The sequence below is a fragment of the Helianthus annuus genome, chromosome 15, assembly GCF_002127325.2.
Source record: "Helianthus annuus cultivar XRQ/B chromosome 15, HanXRQr2.0-SUNRISE, whole genome shotgun sequence".
Lineage (NCBI taxonomy): Eukaryota > Viridiplantae > Streptophyta > Magnoliopsida > Asterales > Asteraceae > Helianthus > Helianthus annuus.
The window spans coordinates 134,764,343-134,772,539 of NC_035447.2; the positions used below are offsets into that span (position 1 = coordinate 134,764,343).

At 38.5% G+C, this 8,197-nt stretch overlaps 1 non-coding gene across 1 annotated transcript; it reads right to left on the minus strand.

Annotated features, from left to right (window-relative positions):
* Nucleotides 1-1,358: 1,358 nt before the first annotated feature.
* Nucleotides 1,359-1,462, minus strand: LOC118487749. The gene has a single exon (XR_004882692.1). It is a non-coding gene; the product is annotated as a small nucleolar RNA R71 (small nucleolar RNA).
* Nucleotides 1,463-8,197: the final 6,735 nt, after the last annotated feature.

Sequence of the window (8,197 nt, forward strand, 5' to 3'; positions counted from 1 at the left end):
CATGGGCTAGGCCCAATGCACACACGTATTTTAACAATGAGTATGCAGCTATGGGATTAGATGATGACAGATCACTATGAGTAAGCAGGATGATGACAATAGTAATCATTAATCACGTAGTGACCAAGGTGCAAAAGGTATAGATCTAAAGAGTTTGAGACGCGCTCCACTCCTGGTTGGTATACCCTTAGGACTGCTTTTGTGATCCCAATTGATGTCAGAGTTGTCTAGGTTTGGTTACTTACTTATAGCACATAGGTCAGTGTATTAGCTACACACTGATTGATCCTTTCATTAACGGTTTACAAAGATAACAGAAAGATAACAGAAAGATAACAACAAAACATTTCCATACGTATCCTACATACGATGATTTCAATAATGGTTTACAAAGATAACAGAAAACATTTCAATACAAATTTACGAATACGACAGAAAACATTTCATTATCGATTTACAAACACAACAGTTACATGTATCGGTTTACAAACATAACAGAAAACATTTCATTACCAATATACAGATACGGTAATTCAAGCATTTTAAGATATTATGATCTCATAAACCAGTTTTCAAATGCAAGATTTCAAATGTTTTAAGACGCACTTGATACAAAACAAACAAACTATGAACTCACCAACTTTATGTTGATTTTTCGCATGTTCTTTCTCAGATTGCATTTTCAAAACTATGGAACGGTTGGAATAGAAGAACCCATGGAAATTCGAGTACCCAACAGGTGTTCACAATTGTTTAGAAGTCTTAGCTAAAACAAATACTTCTGCTGTGCAATGAAGATACCATTCGGATCACACCCAACTCTGATGTAATCGAATTTATCGTGGTGTGACAAGTGTCGTGTGGTAGTCGTGACGATCGAGGTAGACGCGGCGGGAGGTGACACATTTCACGAGGTTCAGGTAGATATGGCGGACGAAGAGGATTTACCTGCGAGCATCAGTGCACTGATGATTAATGAAATAGGAAAATCGTCACTTGAGGGTTTACCTGCGAGCATTAGTGCACCGACGATTAATAATAATAATAATAATAATAATAATAATAATAATAATTTCGAGATCAAATCTAGTACCATATCGATGTTACAGAATGCGGTGCAATTTTTTGGCAAGGATCACGAGGATCCTAGTGTCCACATCGCGGGTTTTCAAGAGGTTTGTGCCACATTCTAAATTCGTGATGCATCCGATGAAGTTATACGCCTTCAGCTCTTTCTGTTTTCTTTACGTGATGGAGCCAAAAAGTGGCTTCTCTCACTTCCAGCTGGGTCTATCACTACATGGAATCAATTTGCTGAGAAGTTCCTCTAGAAATGTTTCCCTCCAAAGAAAATTGTTCGGTTGAGAACCAAGATTTTCAACTTCCGTCAGGATGATGATGAGCCCATTTATGAGGCATGGGAGTGGTTTAAAGAGCTCATGAGAAAGGTCCCACATCACGGGTTGCCCAGGTGGCAACAATGTCAGATCTTCTACCATGGTTTAGATGGTCTGGAGCATATTATGGTTGATACATATTCGAGCGGAGACAATGGAATGAAGAATGCCAACGAGGCGTCTGAGATTTTGGAGAAAGTCGCTTTAAAGAATCGGACACAGCAGCCACCAAGGGAGAAGAGTTCTCGACATGGAGTTCATCACGTGGACGACTTCACTGCCATGACAGCACGTATAGATGCCTGATCTTCGAAAGTTGATCAGGTGATGGAGGTTCACTCAAGTGGTTCTTCGAGTGGGGGAGCGTATCAGGTAGGAGATTTTCCGACGGGAGGGGTGTTACACGAGCACGTTGATTTTATGGGAAACCAATACCATCCTCAGCATAACCCCTACATCAATACTTATAATCTGGGGTGGAAGAATCACCTAAATTCCAGTTGGAAACCTGACGCTTCTAGTCACATCCACCCAGATTTGCTCCACGTCCCACAGCTCCTGGAGCATATGGTCCACCTCGGCCTCAGAAGTTATCTCCCACATGTGAACCTAGTGTGCAAGATATGTTCAGTCAACTCTTAGCTGGTCAAAACGCTCAAAAGGTCGACAATGAGAAGCGTTTTAGAGAGTATGATAGCCGTTTCATGAGGCACGGGAGTGAGTTGAGAAGCCAAAAGGCTTCCATGCAGACCATTGAAAACTAAGTTGGCCAGATTGCCAAGATGTTGTCTGAGAGACAACAGGGGGGCTTTCCAAGCAACACATGAAACGCCTCGCTTTTCACCGACTTCCGTTTTTAGAAAGATTGTATCGGATTTCTATTTTAGAAACTCGTTTCCTTTGTAATTGTTTTTCGTTTCAAGCTATTTTAAATCCGAGACTTTCATCGTAATGAAATGAATCTTTTATATGGAATACTATTTTTTATACACGCTTATACGTGTTGAAATACTCGAGTTATACGGTTACCAATCTCGAATGCATACGCGCAACCAATACTCGACATACTGGTACTCATAACTTATACATGCTTGTTAACTATTAAATACGTGGTTAAATTCTAGTAATATAATTCTAATAATAATTTTAATAATAATAATAATAATAATAATAATAATAATAATAATAATAATAATAATAATAATAATAATAAAATAGTATATTACATTTGAAACATAAACGTTGCATGGCAAAACAAAAATAAATAAATAAATAAAAGAATTAAATGTGCAATGAAACTATGTATGTTGATTGGTGTTTTAATTAAAATTCAACCACCTAACTCCATAATGTGCATTGGTTAAATGGTTAGTCTTGTGAGTAATTAATTTAAACATGATAATACCCATGTTGACACTTAACAAAAAAAAACGAAAGAAGGAAAGACGAGGCAGCAACCTGTGATCAGACCAAAGGGGACAACAACTAACTCCTTTTTTTTAGTTTTGTTCAAGTAACCCAACCAACTTATACATTAATTCATATAATATATTATATGCATTTTATACCTTGCCCATATTTAATTTAGTATTCAACAACAACAAAAAAAAAATAATAGAAACATCAAGGCTATTTACAGCCATGATCGAACAACTTTGGTGGTTGTTTAATTGTTTCCTTTTTATTGCTTAAACCCACCAACTAATTTAATTAAATGCCAACTACCTTAACCCTAATCCTTCCCCTATAAAACCCAAGCCTCCTCCACACTTTTGCCACTTTGCAACTCACCTCAAACACTCTCTAATCACTCTCTAATCTGCTGCTAATCAGAAGTTCGAGCAGAATCATACCAAGTTACAAAAGTATACATAACTCTCTTATTTCTTAACCTTTTCACTTGATTCTTTCTCTCACTTGCTTGGAACAACCTTAGGAACATTTTCACAGGTTTCCATGGAAAACCAAGCTCTGGAATGTCACCAAAAAGGCTCCAAAGTGGACTGTTACTTTATGTTTTCACTTAAACTTTGTTAAACTTAGCTAAACTTGAGTTATCTCATCTCAAACCTATGTCCTAATTCTCATAACCAATTGAATGGTTAGTTGGGATTAAAATAATAATAACAATAATAATTATATGTGATTGTTAGACTGGCTTGGGCTATCTTTCACAAGAATCCACTCACTTCTGGATGTTTTCCGTAGATTAGATGTTTTTATTTCATTATTACTTGTAAGTTCATTACCCTCCTTGTTGTTTATGACAACAAGTGTAGTGGTGAACAATAGAGGTACCTAAATGGAAGCTTTGTTCTTCCTACCTCATGTATGAATTATATGACTCAAAGAGGTGCCTAAATGGAGACTTTAATCTCCTACCTCATGCTTGACCTATAGGACTTGTAATCTTTATATTATCTAGGTATACCATATATATCTAAGTAACTAAACTTGATGATAACTTAGTAGTTACTTGTCAAGAATATGTTACATCATCTATGACCATGCACTTGTTACGACTCTAATGGACCTTTGAATCCATGAAATCATACAAACTCTTTTGAGTTTTAATAGTGTCAAGAACAAGTGTTATGCGTACAAGATGATTATTTTCATATGTGACTTTTCATACACTTTAAATTCCGAATCTATGATCTCCCGTTAAATCATCCAATACTCACACCTATGTTTCTTCATGTAGAAGGACAAGGTGCTCCAAACTAATCCACCAACAACACTCGCCGGATATCAAGTTGGAAAGTTTGCAAAAACCGTGAGCATACTCGATCCCTTTTTCCTTTTAATCACTTTTGGGTGCAACATATATACTATACAAACTACACTTCACTTTGAACCTATTTTAAACAAACTCTATCCATTGTTGAAACATGAAACTATGTGTGATGCTTGTTAATCTCGTATGCCATGTAAACTATTTGTGTTGTATATGCTCAATAACTTTGCTAGCCTACCTTAACAATTATAGTGCTAGAGGATTAACGCACCGCCCACGAGTCTTGGGGTATTTTTAAGTTAAACATGTTAACCTCCCGCGATACCTTGGGATAGGCAAAGTTAAACGCGTTGGAAACTTGGGTTTGAACATATTGTTACACAATCTAAGCATACTAGTAACTCGCATATTATGATTCATGTTGGATATGAGCAACTTTTTAGTCTATATTATGCTATGTAATCAAACTTGTATGCTCGCCAACTTTTTGTTGATATATTTTAATACATGTTGTAGGTTGATAGTTTGATGATGATGCGATGAAGAACAAAGATTAGATGGACTTAGATACACACCTAAATTTAGTTTATCTTTTGATGTTATGTTTTGTTGAACTATGTTGTATTTCTTTGGAATCTTGCATGACATTTAGTCCATTTATGAAATTTGAATTTTAATTATATTGTCACATTAGTGTTATGACGTTTTGAGCAATTTGTTCGTCTCATCCCGATGTTTCCGCCATAGGTTGGGGTGTGACAAATTGGTATCAGAGCCATAACTATAGGGAATTGGGAAAAGTAGGAATGCTTTGCCCTAGTCTATAGTTTTAGGAACTTTAATTCTTATTTGTCGTTTAAATTTTCATGCATTCTACCTTACTTGCTTCCTAGCTATTCTTTTTGTCTATTAAACTTACATGCCTTTCCTAAGGCTAATGCAAATACACTTTTGAAGACTTGAAGACACTCGTAACATAAACAAGACGACTTTACCAAAATAGGCGTGAAACCCACAATTTGGTAAACGACTCTCAATCCGCTTTAAACTATTTTTGCACGAAATTACACCATTAAGTTAGGAGTGAAATCCACATCTTTATGGTAAATTTCCATTTCAAACTCTAGTGGACCCTCGTCAAAGTGTCGAAATTATGTTTTGACCCGACGAGTACCAACCACATTTAGGGTACGAAATCGTCAAGTTAGGGGTGAAACCCACATCTTGTCGACTAGTCCCATTCCTCGATTTTCAATTTCGCCAAAGTCGTGATTGTTTCAATCGATTAGTGATGTGTAGCAACTGGAAGGGTAAGATACCGTTAAACGCTTCTCGACGTGAGTATCTTACCTATAGGCCAAAGCACGATTTCTCTAATTCGAAAGGACTTTCGATTCACTTTGGAATAGTCGATATTTCTCTACCCGAAACAATCCTATGTTTTATTGAGTATCTCTTTTATGCTATCTCAATTTATATGTGATTTTAAACTTGTTACTTCGTTCATTTCAAACTTTTTTTTACACAATTCGCACGTCTATCACAATCAAAAACAATAATAATCTCTCGTGAACAAACTAAATTTACGATGCTTTCATTGTTAATGTTATGCTATGTGAAAAACTTATGGTCATGCTATGTGAAACATGTTAAACATCTAATGCTATGTGAAACGAATTGATGCAATGTGAAACTTTATGCTATGTGACACTTTCATAAAAACAATTTCTTTAAGCAAACATTATGATCAAGTCTCATCTATTCTTTCTTTTGAATCTTAGATGGCTTCAAACTAACTCTCCAAATCGACCAAGAAGTCTAAGTCCATCACGCAAAAGAAGATGATGGCATTCATGGCCAATCAAATCGCCCGCATTGTTCCAAAGATTGTCAATGAAATTCAAGCGTCCTCTACTCCGAACTCTTCTGTTGATTTGGAAGTCGAAAAGGTTGATGTGCGCAAGCCCGTTTCGTTCAACTTCAAGCACTTCTCTTCTTGCAACCCTAAGCCATTCACTGACAATGATGGGGTGACTAATATGCTCGAGTGGTCTGATAGCATAGAAGTCACTTTTATCAGTAGTGAATGTCCCAAGGAACATAAGACCCGAAGTGCTACTGGCGTGTTCCAAGCTAGGGCCTTGGAATGGTGGACAAACGAAAGGAACATTTGTTAGAACGAAGAAGCTTATGCTTTACCTTGGGAGGAGGTTAAGCAACTTATGATGGATGAGTTTTGCCCTCCTCATGAGCAACAGAAACTGGAAGAACGGTTTTGGGCACTCAAGCAGGTGGATGACGATAACCTAGCCTATACCACCCGTTTAAAACAGCTTAGCACCATTGTTCCCCATCTCGTTGAAACCACCGACCGCATGATCCGCAAATACATCAATGGTTTACCTTCTGGAATGCGTGACACAATTGAGGCAGCCAAACTCGATAACATAGAAGTCGTGTACCGTTTAGCCGCTAGCTTGAACAACAATCGTGTTCACGATAAACAAGCCGCTGCCTTCGTCAACACCTCCGAGCTAGCCAATCAAATCACCCGATAGTCGAGTGGCAATAGGGGGAGGAAGCAAAAGCATCAGAACCCTGTTTGCAATGCGATTGTACCACCCATTAACCCAAACCCTGTTGCCCCTGTTAACACTCAAAAGTCGTATGTCGGGATTCATCCCAAGTGTACCACTTGTAACTATCATCACCCGACCAATGTCAATTCTCGCCACTGTACCATTTGTAACCGTTATAGGAACAATGCCACTCACTGTCGTAATAATCCACAACCACAAGCCCAACAAGCTCAACCCGCTCCTCAAAACACCAAACCAGTCAGAGCTTGTTTCAAATGTGGTGACACCAATCATCTTCGTCCTTAATGCCCGCAATGGAACCAAGAGCAACAACAACCTGTAGAGGTCGAGCTTTCAACATTAATGCCAATCAAGCGCGCAACGACAATGAAGTCGTCAATGGAATGTTTCTTGTTAACCATCTTTATACTTCGTTATTATTTGATACTGGAATGGACAAAAGCTTTGTGTTCGTTGAATTTGCATCCTTGTTAAATTATACACGCTCTAAACTACCTAAGTCGTTTTCCGTCGAAGTTGCCAATTGCAAATCCATTCTAGTCGATTTCGTCCTTCGCGATTGTGTTCTTACGCTCAACGAACATACTTTCCCTATCGACCTTATACCTATGCAACTAGGTAGTTTCGATGTCATAGTAGGCTTGGATTGGCTTCGTAAGAACCATGCTGAAATCGCTTACCACGAGAAATATGTCCGTCTACCTCTTCCATCTGGTGACACCTTACGTATCTATGGGGACCGACCTTCAAAGGGACTAAGGTTAATGTCCTGCACATAATTGAACAAGTATTTAGGCAAACAGTACTTTGCCTTTTTAGCGCACGTTGTGGAAGAAAAGGGCAAGAGAACGAGCGTAAATGATGTTCCAGTGGTGCGCGACTTTCCTGACGTCTTTCCAGATGATTTACCTGGTCCTCCTCCACCTCGATCTGTCAGTTTTCGTATTGACCTCGTACCTGGTTCGACTCCTGTTGCGAAAGCTCCATACCGTCTTGCACCTTTTGAAACGCAAGAATTATCTAGTCAACTCCAAGAACTCCTCGAGAAGGGATTCATTTGTCCAAGTACCTCACCTTGGGGTGCTCCTATGCTTTTCGCCAAGAAGAAGGATGGCTCGTTTCGCATGTGCATCGACTATCGTGAGCATAATAAACTCACAATCAAGAACCGTTATCCTCTTCCGCGCATCGACGATCTCTTTGACCAACTTCAAGGCGCAACTTGCTTCTCTAAGATCGATCTTCGATCTGGTTATCACCAGCTTCGTGTTCTCGAAGAGGACATCCCCAAAACAACTTTTCGCACTCGCTATGGACACTACGAGTTCGTGGTTATGCCTTTTGGGTTGACCAACGCACCCTCCGTGTTCATGGATCTTATGAACCGTGTTTGTAAACCATATTTTGGATCGTTTCGTGATCGTTTTTATTGATGATATTCTCATTTATTCTAAGTCTCAAGC